Source organism: Haliotis asinina, chromosome 16 (genome assembly GCF_037392515.1).
Source record: "Haliotis asinina isolate JCU_RB_2024 chromosome 16, JCU_Hal_asi_v2, whole genome shotgun sequence".
In the NCBI taxonomy this organism is placed as follows: Eukaryota; Metazoa; Mollusca; class Gastropoda; order Lepetellida; family Haliotidae; genus Haliotis; species Haliotis asinina.
The window spans coordinates 8,626,381-8,650,486 of record NC_090295.1 but is presented as its reverse complement, the minus strand read 5'-3'; the positions used below and the strand labels follow the sequence as shown (position 1 = coordinate 8,650,486).

Genomic DNA, 24,106 nt, shown 5'->3' with positions numbered 1-24,106 from the left:
TTAACACAGAGCGTGATTACGCAGGGTGGATTCATCGTTAGTTGTCAATATTCTGGTAAATGTTATCCGTGATGATTCGAAACGTGAAATGCACTTTATCTTCAACTGAAGAATTACACGAAGGACTAGATCTTTCAGATTTAGGGATGGGCAGTTTTCTGCCTCTTAATACCATTTAGTCCATCAAACCTATCCCATATTTGACAAATATGTTACTTCTTTGAAGGTCATTTGAGAAGTTGTATGGACGAAGGAAAACCACCTACTATGTATCACGTGCTCGATAACAGTCTTAGTCGCACCCAACGCAATAAAGAAGTTGACTATCCATACAACTTGGTTATCCTTCAAATGTTACGGTATGTTATATACAAACGTTCAATTGTTCCTGTGTAGTAGAAGGTTTGATACATACGATTTACGGTATGTTATATACAAACGTTCAAATGTTACTGTGTAGTAGAAGGTTTGATACATACGATTTACGGTGTGTTATATACAAACGTTCAAATGTTACTGTGTAGTAGAAGGTTTGATACATACGATTTACGGTGTGTTATATACAAACGTTCAAATGTTGCTGTGTAGTAGAAGGTTTGATACATACGATTTACGGTATGTTATATACAAACGTTCAAATGTTACTGTGTAGTAGAAGGTTTGATACATACGATTTATGGTATGTTATATACAAACGTTCAAATGTTACTGTGTAGTAGAAGGTTTGATACATACGATTTACGGTATGTTATATACAAACATTCAAATGTTACTGTGTAGTAGAAGGTTTGATACATACGATTTACGGTATGTTATATACAAACGTTCAAATGTTACTGTGTAGTAGAAGGTTTGATACATACCATTTACGGTATGTTATATACAAACGTTCAAATGTTGCTGTGTAGTAGAAGGTTTGATACATACGATTTACGGTATGTTATATACAAACGTTCAAATGTTACTGTGTAGTAGAAGGTTTGATACATACCATTTACGGTATGTTATATACAAACGTTCAATTGTTACTGTGTAGTAGAAGGTTTGATACATACGATTTACGGTATGTTATATACAAACGTTCAAATGTTACTGTGTAGTAGAAGGTTTGATACAATTCGTAACGAGAGCTACTTCCTAACCTGTAATACCAATCCTGATTAAACATTTACAGCTAAATCACGGATTTGTTTTTAAACAAAGACATCGCCAGCATCCTAGCTTATCCATACTAAAACAAAGACATCACCAACATCCTGGCTTATCCATACTAAAACAAAGACATCACCAACATCCTAGCTTATCCATACTAAAACAAAGACATCACCAACATCCTAGCTTATCCATACTAAAACAAAGACATCACCAACATCCTGGCTTATCCAAACCTATCCATGAGAAAACAGATGATTTATGTTTGGTGCCCACGTTGTTTTACCCACATTATCAAGATGTACCATCATATTATACGATCTCTCTGGCAGACGACTGTCATGCATTGTCAGAATTTTCAACCAGTACTTAAGGCATCGTAAATAGTTCGTGCAACAGCACATCAAATGCAGCAAAATGTGTCAAAATAAACCGTTGGTAAAAATAGTTCCTTTCTTTCCCCATATTCTCACTCTTTCCACCGAGGTTACTTGTCATATCTTCCTACGAACCTCTGTTCTAATATGACCATATTTCCCGGTTCTCATAAAAATGCACTAACGGTAAAAAATCGCAACATGAATTATTTTACTTCTTTCTATCCAATCAGAACACGTGTTACATCGACATAGATCCAAATTGGCTAATACATATGTGGGACCGCAAATATCCCTCCTCTGCTGCGGACTTCTAGTGTTGATGTGAAACACAAAACATTTAATGGCTAGCTTCACCATTTACATGGGCGATGGAGACACCATTGATGCGCCTTTACATGACTCAGTTTCGTCAACAAGACACATTTGCGCATTGCGCTGGGGGAAAGGTTTCAGTTTTCCCGAAGCATACGGAAATACCCGAGGTCTCACGAATGATCACTTTGAAAGACTGTCGCTGATTTCACAACTAAATCCGATTGCAGCCAATCACGAATCCTAAACACACGCACCATAAAAGGGCCGTATTAGAACAGAGGTTCTAAGGAAGATATGACAGGCAACCTCTGTGGGAAGAGAATGCCATATTCCTTCTCCATATTAACAGAGGTAACACTAAGTTGTTCAACCCTATATACTGTACTTAATTTTGGGGCTTTCAGTTATTTTCTTGAGTCTCGTAGTAATTGCCGCGTTAGGTTTGGTAAGAATTCCGACCGAACCCCCCACCCCAATCAAAAACCAAAATTGCCAACTGACATGCACCCTAAATATACTTTCAATAAACTAGAACAGGTACAAAAACAATCAATGAACTTATTTCAGTGTTGGAATATTACACTGGGGAAGGTGGAAATAGTCTATGTGAAAAGCGCAGGGTACGGGCGGAACTCATTCCGGTCAAGCTCAGAGGCGATCAAGTCGATGTTGGAAGCGAAAACTCATACTTGACAGCGAGTGAGTGAGTTTAAGTATAACTCTGCTTTTAGAAACATTCCGGCAATATCACGGAGGGGGACACCAGAAATGGGTTTCACACACTGTACCCACGTGGAATCGAACCCGGGTCTTCAGCGTGACAAGCGAACGCTATAAAGACAATTGTACACCACCCCTACTTCGACAGAGACTAACGACAAGATAATGCCTAAGACTATTTTGTAGAGTAACAAGCAGGACTTGGCATGCATACGTGTCGACATCCAACTTATTAACATTTCCATTCAGAATTATACAATTCAAGATTCAGTTAACAAAGAACCCAACATACCTGTGAACTACAATAAAGTCTCGCACTGACTGACTCTCCTATATGGCGTGTCCCCTTTCCCGAACATAGGTCATGTGACCTGCTCTCCCGCAACTGCACGGATTGCACGTGCCAGTTCCCCGGATGTTTACGGTAGATCAATGTAAGGTGAGCTGTTGAAGCAAACATCAGATACCTGTAAGAAAGGGATGGTGAAACGTTGGCGCCATAAATCGTGAATAGCATCTAGCATTACCGACAAATAGAGCCGGCGACAGAAATATTTGGCGAGTTTCACGATGTACCTAATTTTCAGTAACTTTGCAATCATTATATATTAAAGAAGTGGGAATTTACAACAGAATTCAAAACACGATTGAAATGTTATTAAAGGAAGGAGACACGTTTCAACGATCAACAATCTATATGCAAATGAGGGAGTTCAAAAGCGTCTCACGGTCCACCTTGAACAGTGTCCTCCTGTGTCCACCTTGAACAGTGATAAAGGCCAGGCTCCTTTGCCTAACTGACTGTTTTTCAAGGGGGAACATTTTCACGTAAGCTTCTAATGTGGGCAGATTGTTTTTCCGCCCAGAGTGCAAACTAATTTCCTTTAACATCCATTTTAAGATAAATGTTTGATGAAGACTTTACATACTTTACAAACTGTACAAAAAACTATTTCAGTTATTATTCCACCTTCGGCCTATACTTTTAGACCTAAATCAAAGAAGAAAGTGATGACAAGCAGTCATCCAGTTTTCTCTATTCTATCAAAGTTTACTTAATGACACTCCACGGAGATTGTCATGTCATAATTGTTTTAACTTGGAATGTTTATGTCCAAGGTTTACTTGCACAAAGGTATCTCAGCGATAAGGTGATCGTAACTCCCATACTTTAACATAGTCTCATTGTTTATTGCGAGAGAGGAATGCAGACAAAGGCACAGGTAGGTGATCGAGAAGCACGTGCACAAGTGCCGAGAAAGCTATTTATTCATTAACCTGTGCTGTGGTGTGCTGTCTCCATGCTTTCTTGCACACCTGGCTATCCCTTTCCCTGCACTCATCCCTTGTAACAAATAGTGAACTGTGTCAATATTTTAATGATAGTTTGTTGGACAACTATTTTATTTTAATGAAACATATTTTGCAAAAACCTGCTATGAAGTTCTGATTATCATCAGTGTTTTAGTTTTCGAGCTAGACTTCAATTCATTGGTCTTTTTTGAGCTAAAGGGACTATACATGCTCTCTCAGTTTACAATGATACACGACAGTTGTAAACTTCATTTTACTCAGACTTTGCCATGTATTATATACAAGACGCCAATGCCAGGGCATAAGCACAGAATCCATTGTACTGTGCCATAAAAATATATGGACAGACGTCTGTTGTTTGCTAAATTCTGAGCACATGATGCAGATCATGCAATGTACACATCCACATTTATGTATAAGAAATTTACCCAACTGAACATTGTCCATATACTTTATATTGCAAAGATCGGCGTGAAATAAAATCAAACAATTTATACTAGTCAACAGGTGCTTCGACTTGAGCATTTCCAAAATGTCAACTTATATGGGTAAAGCTGCCCTCCAGCCTGCATGGAGTTGTTTGCTGAATTGAGACACCAGGGCGCTGTAGGAGGAATCGTAAGCCAGGTTCTTGTTCTCCTGAGGATCTTCATAATGGTCGTATAGTTCCACACCAAACACTTGGGTCCAGTCCGGCTTGTACACAGGTTGTGGAATGAATGTGACCCATTCTGTGTATCTGTAATGATCGGTGGTCATGCTGTAACCCATTTGATCTCCATTGTATTCATTCCTCGGGTACTGGGAGAATACAGCCTTCTTCCAATTGGGACTGGCTGGGTTTGTTATCAGTGGCATCAAACTAGTGCCTTCAGTGCAGACTGGAACGTTAGTGGAGTTTTCAGGACATAGACCCACAGCAGGTAGACCTGCAGCTTCTACCAGAGTGGGAAACAGATCCACAAACTCGGTGAGTTCTTCTGTCACGATGCCCTTGTCAGTGAGACCCGGCACATGTACCATCATAGGGGCGTGGGTGGCAAGCTCAAAGTCCGTGTGTTTGCACCACTCACCATGTTCTCCCAGTTGCCAACCGTGATCTCCCCAGAAGGAGATAATTGTGTTGTTGGCCAGACCTTGGTTCTCCAGTTCCTGGACTATTCGTCCTAATTCGTAGTCCGTGTAGCTGAGGGCGCTGTAGTACCCTCTTCTCAAGTTGAGGATGACATCATTTGGGAGTGTAGTGTTGATATCTCCCGTAACGTGTAATTTCTCAATGTCAACATAATCTCTGAGCTCTGAATAATTAGACCATGCGATTACTGGCATCTTATCAGGAGCGTATGGGTTGGGTGGAAGACTGATGGAGGACTCAGGGTACATGTCAAAGAACACCTGTGGTGCCACAAAGGGAAGATGAGGTTTGTGGAATCCTTGAGCTATGAAGAAAGGACGTTCTCCAGATCTGGCTTGAGGGGCTGCTTGTCTAATCATGTTGATTGAATAATCTGCATTCTGCATATCCCATAGGGAGTTGTTCTTGAGAAGATCCATTGGCACGCTCAACCAAGAAACTTGTTCCTTGTATACAAATCCGTTAACTGTTTTACCCACATCAAAATATGGATCAGTCCAGGAGATCGGATCGTTGTAGTTAGAAGCATGTCCTGGATGGAAAATCTTACCCGATCCTATCGTTCTGTAGCCGTGTTCCTTAAAATACTGAGGGATGGTGGTGAAGTTACCTCCTACATCTCTCCAGTAAGCTTGTAGATCATACACATGGGTGGTGTCCGGTCTTCGTCCTGTGAGGAGAGATGATCTGCTCGGGGAACACACAGCTTGCTGAACATGGGCTCTCTTCAACAGAAGACTCTTGCGGGCGAGGGCATCAAGGTTTGGTGAATGTATTGGAGGATGAACAGGACTGGGGAAGTCGTTACCTTCAAAAATGGAGAGCTCCGGCCTCATGTCATCAGCCACTAAAAACAAGACATTCATCCGAGCCCAGGCGGTAGTAATCGCCAACAGAAGAAAAATCAACCCCAACATTATAGTGTTAAAATTACACTGTCTTCCAGGTGACGAGATCGGATTTATATATTTTCTGACCTGTGAAGATAGCAGACGATTCTTATCAGCTGGAATGATTGTTATGTACATGTGTGGCGAAAGCACAACAAAAACAATGTTACATGACCCAGAATAAGAGACGCCATTAACAGAACATTTCATCAGGCCAATTCGTGCGGGTATGGTGAATCCACTGAGGGATGACATTAAGGGAAGACATTTCCCTAAACCAAAATGACTTTCAATGGTAAAAACAAAGTTATCGGTGTGTCAGACATTGAGGTCAACCAAAGATTACTTGAAAGAATTTAGATTTTGATAAACGAAATATTTAGGAACGTTGACTCGTGTCTTTATCACTATATCATTGCATGGTAAGAAACCTTTCGCATCAAACAACAGATGTGTTGTGCTTGTCCATGACATGTCAAACCCCTTAGGGTATTCACAAAGAAAGGGTTAAGAAGACAAAGCGCTCTTCTGCTGAAAATGAACTTGGATGTTGATGAATATTATGATATCACTGAAGGGTTTAGTTTCGAAGTTGACTTACACATTGAACACTTTACAGCTGCCTTGCACATCAGGTAAATAGGGGAGGTATACATAAAATGGCAGGACGACCTCAGTTGTTTCAACTATGGCAAAACTAACAAGCAAATGCATGGTGCTTATATCCCAATAAGTCCTAATCAGGCAGATCTGAACCTTTCATCCTTAATTATGATTCTTCTGAAGTCAAATACAGACTCCCAAGAGGAATTGGAATTCAAACCGACTCCAAATGGATCCTGGACCAACAAAGACACACACCACATGGTTATCCCTCTATGTCAAAACACTGGAAAAACGGCAATATGATTCTTCATTTCACTGTTGGGTCGACAGTCATAGTAAAAATCGAAAACCTTTTCTGTCTACTAGTCAGGCTGAAAGCTGAACTGCTCGGTTTATACTGAGTCAAAAAAGAAACTTCACATGCTTTCTTCGGGGCACAATAAAAGAACAAGAGATGTTAAGATTGTTAAATTGTTATTATTTCATTGTTAGATCTGTGTGATGTACCCGATACACTGACAGTGCCACAATCAGTTCCATTAGCCTACACAGCCAGTCCACAACATGGGTGTACAGAATGTCAAGTCACAAGAAAAAATCGAAAGGAGAGATTGGCAGCTAGCAACCGATTTCGACTGGTCTTTGGGGACAATCGAGTTTCAGACATCTCCACCCTGGTTCGTGTAGCAGACAGAATTCTGTCACGCAGGTGACGTAGGAGGATTTGACAGTTGACGGTTGACGGTTGATGGTTGACATCACACGTGGACGACCCGTGTTTTCTTTTCAATTCTTGGTGCCATTGCAAACGCGTGCAAATGAAAAAAAACCTTTGATGCGAAGTGCATGATTTGGCACTAACGTCATTTGCACGACGAATGGATGGGTTTGAGTGGGTTTTGCTAATGTATTTCTAGAGTCGAAAGACAGGGATCCCTTTTCGGATACATAGATGTATCATCAGGGAAAAAATATTCATTAGTTTTAAAAATTACATTTTGTGAATGAGGAAGTCAAGACTCTTGTTTTCAATCTACCAGAAATGGAAGTACTGATAATTATATAGTGGCAACTGAGTAGAGTAATAGGCCCTCAGTTATTAAAGCCTACTCTATTTTTGTTTGATTTAGGTATACAAGTTATAATCTCTCTGTTACATGTTAAGGTTATTAATCTCTTTTCAAACGTTCCTTTCACAAATATGTAAATCAGAATTTTAGATCGATCCAGAGGAATTTAAAGAATTCAATAGGAAATCCATCAATACCGGGACAGATAATTTTTCACTGTTTAGATTACTTTGTTTAGTTCTTCGAGGTCGATTGGTGTTTCTGAATCATCTGTTAGGCTGAAATCTAATACTGGGGTGTTTACATTCTGTAAGATTCTGTGTTGTCAGTATCCACATAATTTGCAACAGGATACAGTCTCTTACAATGCTTCATTTGTTCATCCAATATCCAAGTATCGTCAGTAATTTCATCTACCGCGCCTGTAATAAGTCTGTTTATGAATGTGCAGGTAAAAATTCTATTTTCGAGACGACAAAGGTATTTTGTATGTTTAAGTAATTATTTTTTTAAGCAATGCGTATTTTCAGTGTAATATATTTATCAATTTTGATTCCATTTTTTATTGCCGGGCTGGTACTGAAAGGTAAATATTTAAAGAACACATAACCTTTAGTGACTGTTAAATTGATTTATCTGATAACATTGACAACATGACCCGAACACAACCATTGTCAGAAAGAAAACGCAAAATGTGTGGCATGAATGTGCTCCACATTTCACACATACAGTCTGAATAGTTAAAACCTACCTGTACTCATTCCTCCGGTACAACAAGGCGGTCCTAACTTCATCTTTTTGGATGGTAATGCCCGTCCATGAATGATAAAGTCCGAGAAAGAGTTGTTGATGATGTTGTTTAGATCAACAACATCACACATATGGACTGGCATAATGAAAATGTAATGAGACTTAAAATGTGTGTTTGCTTAACTTTTTGTGAGGAGTATGCCTTTTAAGGACATCAGAGGAAACAAGAAAATAGTCGAAATGGGCATATTGTGTTGGCTTCTTTTCTACCAATTGTATTTCCTAAACTCCGGGATGGAATGAGAGTCCTCCATACATCAAAAGAGTCACAGAGTTATAGTTTTGCCAACAGTAAACGTCTAGTTTTGGGGTTATATATGTGATTGTAATTTGTTAAGTTTACATTTGGATTTAATGATAAAAATAAAAAAAATAACTGAGTAAAAAAGAATAAAAATAAAACAGAAGTTCCTCTCAGAGAACTAGAGATTGGATGCCAATGTATATATATGTTCAAACATTTCACAGTAGAATTTGGGTTAATTTTTGTTTGTTCATACACATTTACAAGAGTCAATCTGATGGCAGCAATGCTTAGGTCAACAATAATTACCTCTGTCCTCTGTTTTAAAAAAATTATGGGCATCAATTTCTAAAGCATACGGAAGGGAAAAAAATAAGGGATCACATGAAAGGACAAGAGTTCCTTTATCTTTGTTCAGATTTCTTCACAAACTATGTGATACAATGTTTCGGAAGAAAGCTTGGAAAAAAATAAAGGAACAACTGAGCTTTTAGTTGTTGCAATTATTGAAGAATATGGCCACGCCTTTTTCATTGGATTTGTAGGGTGCAATGGTGCTTTTTAATCCCCTTTCATTTCACACTTCTTTGAGTGACTGAGTGTAGTTCTACCCCGCACTCAGCAATATTCCACTTATGGCGGCGGTCTGTAAATAATCTAGTCCGGAGCAGACAGTCCAGTGATCAACAACATGAGCATCGATCTGTGCAGTTGGGAACCGATGACATGTGTCAACCAAGTCATGGAGCCTGACCACCCGATCTCGTTAGTCGCTTCTTACGACAAGCTGAGTCGCCTTTTATGGCAAACATGGGTTGTTGAAGGCCTATTCTACCCTGGGACCTTCACGGGTCACACTTCATTGAAATGTGCATGTCTCGTAGGTATATAACTGAACATATTCTTCCAAAGTGTCGCATTTTTTAGAGTTTCAACCATCATTTGAAATGGAATATTCAAAAGATACGGACAAGTACTGTGAACATGATAAATAGTTTTGCGAATAATATAGATAATGGTATGTTTTCAAGGTTTCTAAAGCCAAACGTTTTATTACAAATAGTAAAAAAGTCGGACATTTTCCTGGACTCAAAATGTCATAATGGATACAACCGATGCATATTACGAATGTAAGCGTATAAATGGTGTTTGGGTCTTAGAGTTAAATGATCAATAAAAATTAGTGATGACATTAAATGTAATCATGCCCTAGCGGCAGCTCCCATGCTGTTTACATGACAAATATATGCATGGAAAATATACCAAAGATTAGAAATCCAGAGAGCTTTAATATTTCACGTACATCACCAAGTGCTCTGAGAGGAGCATCCCCTTTATTTTCCTCCTATTTGGGTAAAGCTGCCCTCCAACCTGCATGGAGTTGTTTGCTGAATTGAGACACCAGGGCGCTGTAGGAGGAATCGTAAGCCAGGTTCTTGTTCTCCTGAGGATCTTCATAATGGTCGTATAGTTCCACACCAAACACTTGGGTCCAGTCCGGCTTGTACACAGGTTGTGGAATGAATGTGACCCATTCTGTGTATCTGTAATGATCGGTGGTCATGCTGTAGCCCATTTGATCTCCATTGTATTCATTCCTCGGATACTGGGAGAACACAGCCTTCTTCCAATTGGGACTGGCTGGGTTTGTTATCAGTGGCATCAAACTAGTGCCTTCAGTGCAGACTAGAACGTTGGTGGAGTTTTCAGGACATAGACCAACAGGATGTAGACCTGCAGCTTCCACCAGAGTAGGAAACAGATCCACATACTCGGTGAGTTCTTCCGTCACGATGCCCTTGTCAGTGAGACCCGGCACATGTACCATCATAGGGGCGTGTGTGGCAAGCTCAAAGTCCGTGTGTTTGCACCACTCACCATGTTCCCCCAGTTGCCAACCGTGATCTCCCCAAAAGGAGATAATTGTATTGTTGGCCAGACCTTGGTTCTCCAATTCCTGGACTATTCGTCCTAATTCGTAGTCCGTGTAGCTGAGGGCGCTGTAGTATGCTCTCCTCAAGTTGAGGATGACATCGTCTGGGAGTGTAGTGTTGATATCTCCCGTAATGTGTAATTTCTCAATGTCAACATAATCTCTTAGTTCTGAATAATTGGACCATGCAATTGCGGGCATTTTGTCAGGAGCATAGAGATTTGGTGGGAGATTAATGGAGGACTCGGGGTACATGTCAAAGAACACCTGTGGTGCCACAAAGGGAAGATGAGGTTTGTGGAATCCTTGAGCGATGAAGAAAGGACGTTCTCCAGATCTGGCTTGAGGGGCTGCTTCTCTGATCATTTGAATTGCATGATCATTATTCTGAGTGTCTTGAAGGGAGTTGTTCTTGAGAACATCCATCGGCACGTTCAACCAGGTTACGTGTTCTTTGTATACAAAATCATTGACTGTACCTCCTACCTCAAAATACGGGTCTGTCCAGGAGATCGGGTCGTTGTAGTTTGAAGCATGTCCTGGATGGAAAATCTTACCCGATCCTATCGTTCTGTAGCCGTGTTCCTTAAAATATTGAGGGATGGTGGTGAAGTTACCTCCTACATCTCTCCAGTAAGCTTGTAGATCATACACATGAGTAGTATCAGGTCTTCGTCCTGTGAGGAGAGATGATCTGCTCGGGGAACACACAGCTTGCTGAACATGGGCTCTCTTCAACAGAAGACTCTTGCGGGCGAGGGCATCAAGGTTTGGTGAATGTATTGGAGGATGAACAGGACTGGGGAAGTCGTTTCCTTCAAAAATGGAGAGTTCCGGCCTCATATCATCGGAAACCAAAAACAAAACATTCATCCGAGCCCAGGCGGGAGACACCACCAGCAGGAGAAGAATCACTCTCAACATTATGAAAGTCACCTTCAACATTACACTGTCCTCGAAATCACCAGAATGGATTTATGTATTTTCGTGCCTGTGAAGATAGCAGGTGACCCTTATCTGCTGGAATGTTTGCTGTGTGCATATGCGGCCAAAACACATGACCTTGACCCAGGTTGACACTGGAGAACTGTCATTCGCGGAAAGACGTCCAAGTCCAGTGAATCCATAGGTGTCCGATTTGGAGCAGTGATTCAGACATGGAGGTCAACTAAAGATTGCTTTAAGGCATACATAGGTTGATAAGTGACATTTTTCAAATGTTTTGGATGAGCACCTGTGTGTTTATCCTAACATCATGACAGAGCATAAGAACTTTTCGTATCAGCCTTCAGGCCGGACTGTGCGGTGTTTTTCATAACTTGTGTATACTGGCTGTCTATGAAACCAATGTACGGTTTTCAGCAAATGCAACATGTCGAGTCTTGATTTTCCGAGATTCTGTTGGACGTAAAAGCAAAACAACACTGGTAAGCAGCGATGACATCGCAGAAAGGGTCATCATGTACTGCACTAAGAAGAAACGCGGCTCTTTAGCCAAAAATTAATGTGTTTTTTTAATGTGCGTACTTGGTTGGAGATTTTGGTTGATATCTGTGGGCTGTTATGGTCATGGATGTTTTCACAGGTACAATTTGTTCTGTTTCTGGTCACCCAACCAGTCATATTGCCGTGTCATTGATAAACGCAAAAAAGTAAACCTTTAATCCCTCACTCCATCACTGTGGTTACCGTGCTGAGTCGAACTCCATAATATACAAGTTGCAATCTTTCTGTTACGTCTTAAGGTTTTTAATCTCTTTTCAAATGTTTGTTTACAAATCTGTAAATCCAGAATTTTGAATCGATCCAGGAACATTTATAGAATTCAATAGGAAATCCATCAATACCGGGATTGATAATTTTTCATTGTTTAGATTACTTTGTTTAGTTCTTTGAAGTCGATGGGTTTTTCTGAATCCTCTGTTAGGGTGAAATCTAAACCTGGGGTATTTAAATTTTGTAAAATTCCGTATTGTCATTATCCACATAATTTGCTTTAAGTAATTTCAGTTCATTTCAGTAATTTCATCTACCGCGCCTGTAATCAGTCTATTTATTAATCTGCGGGTAAAAATGCTATTTTCGAGATGACAAAGGTATTTTGTGGGTTTCCCCCCTTCCTCATGACACGTAACTATTTGCCTAATCTGTGTTCTTCTGAGTTTTCGTCCTCGATTTTTTCAATGTCAGTTTTACACCTTGAGAGCTGACTTAGCATTTCCTCATTAACAGTGTGAAAATCTTCTCTTATAGTGTTTTCAATTGAATTAATGTTTTTCTTCCAGAACCTCAGTGACATTAATCTTGTTCTTTTTCACATGAGGAATATGAAATAAGATGTCCCTCTTACCATCACAAAGATAGCATTGAAGTTCCAATATCTCATTCCTCTTTCCTCAATATGACCTCTAGATAAAGTTTCATACTGACATGAAACTGACAGTCACATCTGTATCTTGTTTGTATCCTGTATGCCTGAAGTACAATGCGTGTGCAATAGACACCTCATAAAGAATTAAGCAATGTCATATCTTTATCAATTTTGATAGCATTTTTGCCGGGGTGGTACTGAAAGGTAAATATTTAAAGAACACATAACCATTAGTCGCTGTCAAATTGATTTATCTGATAACATTGATAATATGACCCGAACACAATCGTCCTCAGAAACCACACGCAAAATGTGTGGCATGAATGTGCTCCACATTTCACACATGCAGTCTGATGTCATTGTTATGGATGGTAGTGTCCGTCCATGAATGATAAAGTCCGAGAAAGAGTTGTTAATGATGTTGTTTAGATCAACAACATCACACATATGGACTGGCATAATGAAAATGTAATAAGACTTAAAATGTGTGCTGCTTAACTTTTTGTGAGGAGTATATCTTTTAAGGATATCAGAGGAAACAAGAAAATAGTCGAAATGGGCATATTGGGTTGGCTTCTTTTTTACCAATCCTGGATGGAATGAGAGTCCTCCATACATCAAAAGAGTCACAGAATTCTAGTTTTTCCAACAGTAAACGAATAGTTTTGGGGTTATATATGTGATTGTAATTTGTTAAGTTTACATTTGGATTTAATAATAAAAATAAAAATAAAAAAATAACTGAGTAAAAAAGAATAAAAATAAAACAGAAGTTCCCGTCAGAGAACTAGAGATTGGACGCCAATGTATATATATATATATATATATATATATATATATATATATATATATATATATATATATATATATATATATATATATATATATATATGTTCAAACATTTCACAATAGAATTTGGGTTAATTTTTGTTTGTTCATACACATTTACAAGAGTCATTCTAATGGCAGCAATGCTTAAGTCAGCAACAATGGGCGGAAAAAAATAAGGGATCACATGAAAGGACAAGAGTTCCTTTATCTTTGTCCAGATTTCTTCACAAACTATGCGATACAATGTTTCGGAAGAAAGCTTGGAAAAAATAAAGGAACAATTGCGCTTTTAAATTGTTGCAATTATCGAAGAATATGGCCACGACTTTTTCATTGGATTTGCACGGTGCAATAGTGCTTTGTAGTCCCCATTCATTTCATATTATGTTTTCACCCTTCTTTGAAATATGTATCTCTTGTAGGCATATAACTGAAAAGATTCTTCCAAAGTGTCACATTTTTTAGAGTTTCATCCATCATCTAAGATGGAATATTCGGAAGAAGATACAGACGAGTACTGTGAACATGATAAATAGTTTTGCGAATAAATAGATAATAGTATGTTTTTGAAGTTTCTAAAGCCAAACGTTTAAACACAAATAGTAAAAATGTTGGACGTTTTCCTAAATTCAAAATATCATAATGGATACAACAGATGCATATTACGAATGTTAGCGAAAAAATGGTGTTAGGGTCTTAGAGTTAAATGGTCAGTGAAAATTAGTGATGACACTAAATGTAATCATGCCCTTCGGTCAACTCCCATGCTGTTTGCCTGACAAATATACCAAAGATTAGAAATCCAGGGAGCTTTAATATTTCACGTACATCACCAAGTGCTCTGAGAGGAGCATCCCCTTTATTTTCCTCCTATTTGGGTAAAGCTGCCCTCCAACCTGCATGGAGTTGTTTGCTGAATTGAGCCACCAGGGCGCTGTAGGAGGAATCGTAAGCCAGGTTTTTGTTCTCCTGAGGATCGCCATAATGGTCGTATAGTTCCACACCAAACACTTGGGTCCAGTCCGGCTTGTACACAGGTTGTGGAATGAATGTGACCCATTCTGTGTATCTGTAATGATCGGTGGTCATGCTGTAGCCCATTTGATCTCCATTGTATTCATTCCTCGGGTACTGGGAGAACACAACCTTCTTCCATTTGGGACTGGCTGGGTTTGTTATCAGTGGCATCAAACTAGTGCCTTCAGTGCAGACTGAAACGTTAGTGGAGTTTTCAGGACATAGACCAATAGGAGGTAGACCTGCAGCTTCTACCAGAGTAGGAAACAGATCCACAAACTCGGTGAGTTCTTCAGTCACGATGCCCTTGTCAGTGAGACCCGGCACATGTATCATCATAGGGGCGTGGGTGGCAAGCTCAAAGTCCGTGTGTTTGCACCACTCACCATGTGCACCACTCACCATGTTCCCCCAATTGCCAACCGTGATCTCCCCAAAAGGAGATAATTGTATTGTTGGCCAGGCCTTGGTTCTCCAGTTCCTGAACAAGTCGTCCTAGTTCGTAGTCCGTGTAGCTGAGGGCGCTGTAGTACCCTCTTCTCAAGTAGAGGATGGCATCGTTTGGGAGTGTGGTGTTGATATCTCCCGTAACGTGTAATTTCTCAATGTCAACGTATCCTCGAAGCTCTGAATAATTGGACCAAGCAATTGCGGGCATTTTGTCAGGAGCATAGAGATTTGGGGGGAGATTAATGGAGAACTTGGGGTACATATCAAAGAACACCTGTGGTGCCACAAAGGGAAGATGAGGTTTGAAGAATCCTTGAGCTATGAAGAAAGGACGTTCTCCAGATCTGGCTTGAGGGGCCACTTGTCTGATCATGTTAATGGCATAGTCATTATTCTGAGTGTCAGCAAGGGAGTTGTTCTTGAGGAGATCCATCGGCACGTTCAACCATGATACTTTTTCCTTGTGTACAAATTCGTCAGCTTCTTTACCTACATGAAAATACGGGTCTGTCCAGGAGATCGGGTCGTTGTTGTTTGAAGCAGGTCCTGGGTGGAAAATCTTACCCGATCCTATCGTTCTGTAGCCGTGTTCCTTAAAGTACTGAGGGATGGTGGTGAAGTTACCTCCTACATCTCTCCAGTAAGCTTGTAGATCATACACATGGGTGGTGTCTGGTCTTCGTCCTGTGAGGAGAGATGATCTGCTCGGGGAACACACAGCTTGCTGAACATGGGCTCTCTTCAACAGATGACTCTTGCGGGCGAGGGCATCAAGGTTTGGTGAATGTATTGGAGGATGAACAGGACTGGGGAAGTCTTTTCCTTCAAAAATGGAGAGTTCCGGCCTCATATCATCGGAAACCAAAAACAAAACATTCATCCGAGTACAGGCGGTAGTAGTCGCCAGCAGCAGAAGTGTCAGTCTCAACATAATAGCATCAAAATTACACTGTGTTCCAGGTGACGAGAAGGGATTTATATATTTTTTGACCTGTGAAGATAGCAAACGATTCTTATCATATGGAATGTTTGTTATGTGCATGTGTGAAAAAGAACACAACGAAGCAATGTCACATGGTCCTAAACAAGTGCTGACATTAAAGGTACATTCCTTCGACCGAGTTCATGTAGATTTGGTAAATCCATGGAAGGATGACACCGAGGGAACAACACATTTCACTGAGCCAGAATGCCTGTCGTTGTCAAAATCAAAGATGACAGCGTGTCAGACACGGAGGTCAGATAAAGACAACTTGAAAGAATTTAGATTTTGATAAAGGAAATTTTGCAAATACCTGGGAACGTGCTCATGTGTCTTTATGGTTATATCATGGCATAGCATAAGAACCATTTGCATGAGACAACCCATGTGTGTTGCTTGGTCACGACATGCACATACCGTCTTGACTGATAGTCTATGAAATGTATTCATGGTTTTCAGTAAAAGCAAAATATAAATGCGCGGGATGACCAGACACAATTATCGGACGAAACAGCTTCTGTTGGGCATATTAGCACAATAGCAATGGAGATAAAATGGATCAATGGAAAGCAAAGACGACAACAACGTGTTTAGAAAAGGGCTTATTATGTCCTGTACAAAGAAGAAATGCGATTCTTCAGTTGAAAATGAACTCGAGGGGTTTCAGTTTGCAGCTGGAGTGGACATTTGACACCATCAGTCGTTTTTTTCATCTATGAAATGTTATGGTCATGATAGTTTTCGAAGTGAAAAGTGAGTGAGTGGGTTTAGTTTTACGCCGCACTTAGAAAGTTCCAGCTATATGGCGGTTGTCTGTAAATAATCGTGTTTAGACCCGACAATCCAGTGATGAATAGCATGAGCAGCTATCTACACAATTGAAATTTGATGACATGTGTCAACCAAGTCAGCGAGCGTGACCACCTGATCCCGTTAGTCGCCTCTTACGACAAGCAGTGGTTACAGAAGATGAATTCTTACTTGGACCCTCACAAGTTCATAGTGTAAAGCAGAGGCGGGGTAGCATTGTCATGCTGAACACTCGGGTTCAATTCCCAGTAGGGGTGCAATGTGTGTAGGTTCTGGTGCCCTCGCGATCATGATATTGCTTTATCATTGATAAACGCCGAAAAAACCCTGTACTTTCTCACTCGAACACTGAAACAGAATAACCCCAAAAATGTCGTTTGCTAGCTTTATTTCCCTCCCCTCAACTCCTCTTGCGTGCTCACAGTTACACTCGTCCCACCTCAATCCCACTGTTAAGTTTATCAGTTCCGGAGGAAACTGTCAGTTTCTAAATGCTAACGGTAACTGCTATCACCGCAGAAAGGAGATTTCTTACTGAAAGCTGACCTTTGATTGTCCAGCTAGTATGTCTCCATTTTAAGAAGCTGAAGAGAAAAGAATCACGTTTAGTCATATTCTCGCTGGACACGGGATCGTCTTTGTAGTCAAGTGGTTGGAACGTAAGATCGGTGTTTCGATCCCTAAACATTGTCATATAAATTTGAAAATACTGACTGAATTAAAGCTGACTGGCTGATTTGGAGGCAGTATGTTATATGGTTTAGATGTAAATCCATGTTTATCTATGACATTGCGACAATTGACTAGTTCTGACTTGTACAGACTTCTAACAAAGATGTGCACTCATGAGATGATCTGTAACACAATGTTAAATGCGAGTTCAGTCCATCGACCTAAATGCATGTTTCTTCTACCAATGTTGATAAATATTCTGTTATTTCTGAATAGTTGGGTCTGAGGATGAGTTAAACTTTAACTTTAGTTGCCATGTGTCTTGCGTGTTAAATAAATTTGGGTGGAATAATCAAAATAGTCCGATGGCCAAAGATGTTTAAATTGTGATAAAAGCCACGATCAAATGTGGCACATCAAGTGTGACATCAGGGCGGCTGGCAAATATGATAATGGATTCTGGTTCTAAATTTGCAACCACTGCAAGGGGATCCTGGTCGAGATAAAGGGACGCAATTTTCCACAATGAAATACCAGCTCCTACCCCTTTTGATTATCCATGGCCTCTCTGTGTAATGAAATAAACGGAACGTGATTCTTCCGTTCTGTTAGACTCGATGTCCTAAGCATGTGTGTTATCATATATAGCATGGACACAACGTGTGAAGCCCACTTCTGGTATCCTTACTGATATTACTGGAATATTGCTACAAGTGGTGTAAAACTAAACATCCTCACTCCTAAAGTACGTAAGAGTACACTGGTAGGCATTGTTAGGACAAACCATCTCCTAAACATGGCTGTTATCATATATAGCATGTAAGCGTCAAAAGTTACCAGTCTTATTACTAATGATACTTATTTCATTGGATGCCAAAGGCAAAATTTTGATGTCCTTCATGATAGGTATTGATATATACAATATTTTTCTCGTTACTATATAGCTGAAATATTGCCAGTGTGACACTCACTCACTCACTCAGTCAAAAAAGCAAAATGAGAAAATGATAAGAATGGATCACTGGAGTAGGTTACTGAAGTTTAGGAACAGAGTAAGTCAAATTATCAAGTACAACCGTCAGCTCTCTCCAATCACGATGTTTACATGAACAATTACGAGCATTTGTAAATGTAGCTACAACTGGATTGTCCAGACAGCTGTGATATTGTCAAAAGCGGGGCGTCAAACGACTAACCGTTTTCTTTTAAAAACAAACAAACAAAAACACATCACCAGGCGATCTGATTCAATTATCTCCTATGTTTTCGTCCTATTTGGGTAAAGCTGCCCTCCAGCCTGCATGGAGTTGTTTGCTGAATTGAGACACCAGGGCGCTGTAGGAGGAATCGTAAGCCAGGTTCTTGTTCTCCTGAGGATCGCCATAATGGTCGTATAGTTCCACACCAAACACTTGGGTCCAGTCCGGCTTGTACACAGGTTGTGGAATGAATGTGACCCATTCTGTGTATCTGTAATGATCGGTGGTCATGCTGTAGCCCATTTGATCTCCATTGTATTCATTCCTCGGGTACTGGGAGAACACAGCCTTCTTCCAGTCGGGACTGGCTGGGTTTGTTATCAAAGGTATCAAACTAGTGCCTTCAGTGCAGACTGGAACGTTAGTGGAGTTTTCAGGACATAGACCCACAGGAGGTAGACCTGCAGCTTCTACCACAGTGGGAAACAGATCCACAAACTCGGTGAGTTCTTCCGTCACGATACCCTTGTCAGTGAGACCCGGCACATGTATCATCATAGGGGCGTGTGTGGCAAGCTCAAAGTCCGTGTGTTTGCACCACTCACCATGTTCCCCCAGTTGCCAACCGTGATCTCCCCAAAAGGAGATAATTGTGTTGTTGGCCAGCCCTTGGTTCTCCAGTTCCTGGACTATTCGTCCTAATTCGTAGTCCGTGTAGCTGAGGGCGCTGTAGTATGCTCTCCTCAAGTTGAGGATGACATCGTCTGGGAGTGTGGTGTTGATGTCTCCCGTAACGTGTAATTTCTCAATGTCATCAAACTCTCTGAGTTCTGAATAATTGGACCAAGCAATTGCGGGCATTTTGTCAGGAGCATAGAGATTTGGTGGAAGACGGATGGAGGACTCAGGGTACATGTCAAAGAACACCTGTGGTGCCACAAAGGGAAGATGAGGTTTGTGGAATCCTTGAGCGATGAAGAAAGGACGTTCTCCAGATCTGGCTTCAGGGGCTGCTTCTCTGATCATTTGAATCGCATGGTCATTATTCTGAGTGTCTTGAAGGGAGTTGTTCTTGAGAACATCCATCGGCACGTTCAACCAGGTAACGTGCTCCTTGTATACAAAAAAAGTTGCGTTAAGCCCTACTTCAAAATACGGGTCTGTCCAGGAGATCGGGTCGTTGTAGTTTGAAGCATGTCCTGGATGGAAAATCTTACCCGATCCTATCGTTCTGTAGCCGTGTTCCTTAAAATATTGAGGGATGGTGGTGAAGTTACCTCCTACATCTCTCCAGTAAGCTTGTAGATCATACACATGGGTGGTGTCTGGTCTTCGTCCTGTGAGGAGAGATGATCTGCTCGGGGAACACACAGCTTGCTGAACATGGGCTCTCCTCAACAGAAGACTCTTGCGGGCGAGGGCATCAAGGTTTGGTGAATGTATTGGAGGATGAACAGGACTGGGGAAGTCTTTTCCTTTAAAAATGGAGAGTTCCGGCCTCATATCATCAGCAGCCAAAAACAAAACATTCATCCGAGCCCAGGCGTCAGTCACCACCAATAGCAAAAGGGTCAACTTCAACATGATCGCCTCTAAATCACACTATCTTCCAACTCATGAGAATGGAGTTATATATTTTCTGGCCTGTGAAGATGGCAGACGGTTCTTATCATATGGAATGTTTGTGCAAAACATGCCATACAACTCCCACCAATAGCTACCGATAGAAAGCCCTGAGACGTTTGTGTTGGTTGAATGCATGATCTGACATCGAAAGCAACACACATTCCCTAGTGTGTATTACAGTAAATGCAAAAACCAGAGGTATCATCCTCTACTGCTGGATATAGAGGTCACCTTGAAAGAATTTAAAGTTTGATAAGGAGAAAAGTGTAAAATCCGGAACGCCCACCTGTCGTCATACATGTGCCCAATTGCAACAGAAAGTTGCAGTGAGTGGACATTAACGTGTCCATACTGATAGCGTGTGAAGGCATTACACTCACAGAGTCTCTGTGTTCCGATGAAATAGATACCACTTGCATTGAATATATCGTACAGAAAATAAGAATAATATACCCTTCTTAGCAACCAATAGTTGTCCTTAGCAACCTATATTAATAATAATAACAACAATAACAATAAAAGTCCTTGTCGAGTCCTACTCTTATGATATTGGCATGACTTTTGGACTCGACATCTGGAACGTGGCAAGGTAACTACTGATGGATCGGTCAGGTTACAAGGGGGAGGAGTTATTGATCATCCTGTGGAAGATCAGGCCTAAGCCTGTCTTGGAATGCAAGTTCGAGACAATGCTTCAGAATGCCCATATTCAAGATAAACTTCGGGCCGAGTATATATCTCGTTTAAAGAAAATCTGGTCTTCAGAGCTAAATGCTTGAAACAAGGTCAAAGCTACCAACACTTTTGCTGTGCCAGTCCTCTCCTATTCCTTTGGGGTAGTTGATTGGACCAAATAAGACATCAAGAGTCTTGAACGCCTGACCAGAAGGATTATGTCTGATAACAGAGCACATCACCCTCGTTCCTCTCTTAATCGTTTATATATGCCAATCAATTCAGGGGGTCGGGGTTTGATTAATGTGGAGGTTCTTCATGACAGAATTTTATTGTATATTTTTGCACATATTTATTCATCGGATGATCCTCTGGTGATGCACGTCAGGACTCACGATGAAAGCAAGGAATTCCACAGCTATTTTAAGCGTGCCAAGGCTATTGGCTATTGGAAAAGCTGTCTGAGAAGCCATTGCATCGAGTGTACATGCAGTGTGTGGAACAAAACAGCAATCCAACCGACTCCTTCGCCTGGATGAAGTCGGCTGGTCTCAAATGTGAAACTGAGGGCTTCCTTTCAGCTGCTCAAGACCGGTAACGTCCCACTTGCAATCGTCAAAATGTGATTCTTAATCAAAATGTGAACATGAAATGAATTTACAGAGACTGTCCAACACCTTGTCAGTGGATTCCCTTCCTTGGCACAAACAGCATATCTTAAAATACATGGTGGCATGGCTCGCTGCTTTTATTATCGTCTCCGCCATGCCTGTGGCTTTGACCCCGAGGTCCATCCATGGTACGATCCTGAACATGTACAGGGCGTCCTGGAAAATGATGCTTTTACACTTCTGTGGAATAGTCTAATTTACAGCCTGGGACGAATTCCAGCCAACAAACCTGATCGTGTCCTTTTTGATAAAACCAATGAAATTATTTATATCATTGAATTTTCTGCCCCTTTTGACAGCAATGTAATTGGCAAGATTCAGGAAAAGCATGAAAAATATGGGGACCTCGCCTTTGAAATGTCTCCAAGTACTCTGTCGTCAGGCTCCCCATTGTTCTCGGTGCCCTTGGTTTGGTACCTCCTGATCTCTTGGCGCAGATGAGGAGAGTGCTCGGGTTCTCCACCGGGAGCACAGTCCTTCTGACAATCTGGGTAATGCAGAATGCTGCAGTGTTGGGGAGCCTTCATATTCTCCGGAAAGTTCTTGGTGGGTTCGACTAGTCAGTGTTTCGTGGTAGATGTCACATTCGCGGTCTAAGGTGCGTGTAGAGGGGGCGAGGGCCCTGAGCTGATGATGAGCCTTACCGGGATAAATGTGCCAGGATCACCCAAACCGTCTCTGCTGCATATCATTCTTAATTTGTAAAACATAATAATGTGGATACTTATAGTGCGCAGAAGTCCACACATCAACACATTATTACCCTGACGGAATTGTACTTTTAAAGCTGCTGTTAAGCGCGACCGTATTGTTCCGCACATCTGCTTTTTCTGATACCCATTTTAAACAGCTGGGTGAACTGAGAGCAACGTGGACTAAGTGCCTTGCTCAGGGACACACACATAGTATGAGACCTAGGTCACACATTTTGGTGTCTCCACCGGGATTCGAACCAGGGCCTTTGGCGTGAGAGGCCAACATGCTAACTACTACACCACTGTGCTCCACTATGATATGAGGTGATATGCGTGGTATGTAACCAGTCCTGCAAGCTGCTATGAATACAACCATATCTGACGTTTGAAGAACTTTTCAACGGTTATACATAGTGGCATTTGAAAGTGGTCAAATGTAATGAATGTTACAATTCGATGACACTGTCCAGTAAAGTACAGATTCTTGCAATCTTTGGTTACTCAATCCGAGATTCGAACTCATATTCTCAAAACCACCCAGTCGTCATCTCACAAAGTCAGACATCTCAGCTGCCGCAACTTCCACAAAGATGGAAGTCGGACAACTGGCTTTCTTTATAACTGGACATACCTCCTATACTATAAAGGAAATGAAGAGAACATTTAATATTGGTGTAATATTATTTGGGAACGATTGGTGTATGATATTTGGTGTATGATTGCGCATGAATTTAGAAATAATTATTCCATTCACAGGATGTAATATAGATTTAGTGTAAACGCGCCAATTTCATGCAAGCATTTCTCAGGATGTGCACTTGGGCATAGTCGGGGAAATTCGATATTTACACTGAAGGGTGTCAGTATGTTGCTATACATTTCAGATATTGACAGATATCTTTTAAAATCAGTCATACGTTCTTGAGTTGCTGCGTCAGGCAGTCTCGAGTACTAGCTCTTTCATAGACAGTATTCGAATCTGAAAAAAACCTATTCAGATTCAGATTGAAATGCCGAAACGCAAATGTTAAAGGTCACATGCAACGTACAACACAACTTTGCAGATTCTGATACCTTTCGGTATGCACTTACTGAAACAAATCATCAAGAATGTCAATTCAATATATAAAGCTGAAAATAACGCGATGAAAAATAGCCCGCGAAATCGGAGTTCAAGCAATGCTCTAATTTTGCCCCAGCGCTGTGGGGAAAAAGTGGTTTCAACTACTATGCTGCACTGCGCACATAACGCATGCGCAGTGAATAGGTTCGCGGAGCTTGAAACAGCATGCCTGCCCGGAGTATGAGGTCGCGAGCAGTAGTCTAATCTTAGTTATGTACACAAGCAAATAAATAACCTACTCGTTACATAAAAAATAAAAAAAAAAATTAAAAAAAAATAAGTAAGTAAGTAAGTAAGTAAGTAAGTAAGTAAATAAATAAACATGTTGATTGTGATAAGCAGAGTCTGTCACAGAGAAATCTCAGTGTGTGGTTTAAAGACACTTATATGTCTGCCTATCTGTCTACTAATGACA

At 40.8% G+C, this 24,106-nt stretch overlaps 4 pseudogenes; all 4 read right to left on the bottom strand.

Moving 5' to 3' along the window:
* Positions 1-4,421: 4,421 nt before the first annotated feature.
* LOC137268805 (iduronate 2-sulfatase pseudogene) lies at positions 4,422-5,933 on the bottom strand (annotated as a pseudogene).
* Positions 5,934-9,905: 3,972 nt separating this feature from the next.
* LOC137268590 (iduronate 2-sulfatase pseudogene) lies at positions 9,906-11,540 on the bottom strand (annotated as a pseudogene).
* A 3,101-nt stretch (positions 11,541-14,641) lies between these two features.
* Positions 14,642-16,169, bottom strand: LOC137268804 (iduronate 2-sulfatase-like; annotated as a pseudogene).
* A 2,560-nt stretch (positions 16,170-18,729) lies between these two features.
* On the bottom strand, positions 18,730-20,503 carry LOC137268543 (iduronate 2-sulfatase pseudogene; annotated as a pseudogene).
* Between the last annotated feature and the right edge of the window lie 3,603 nt (positions 20,504-24,106).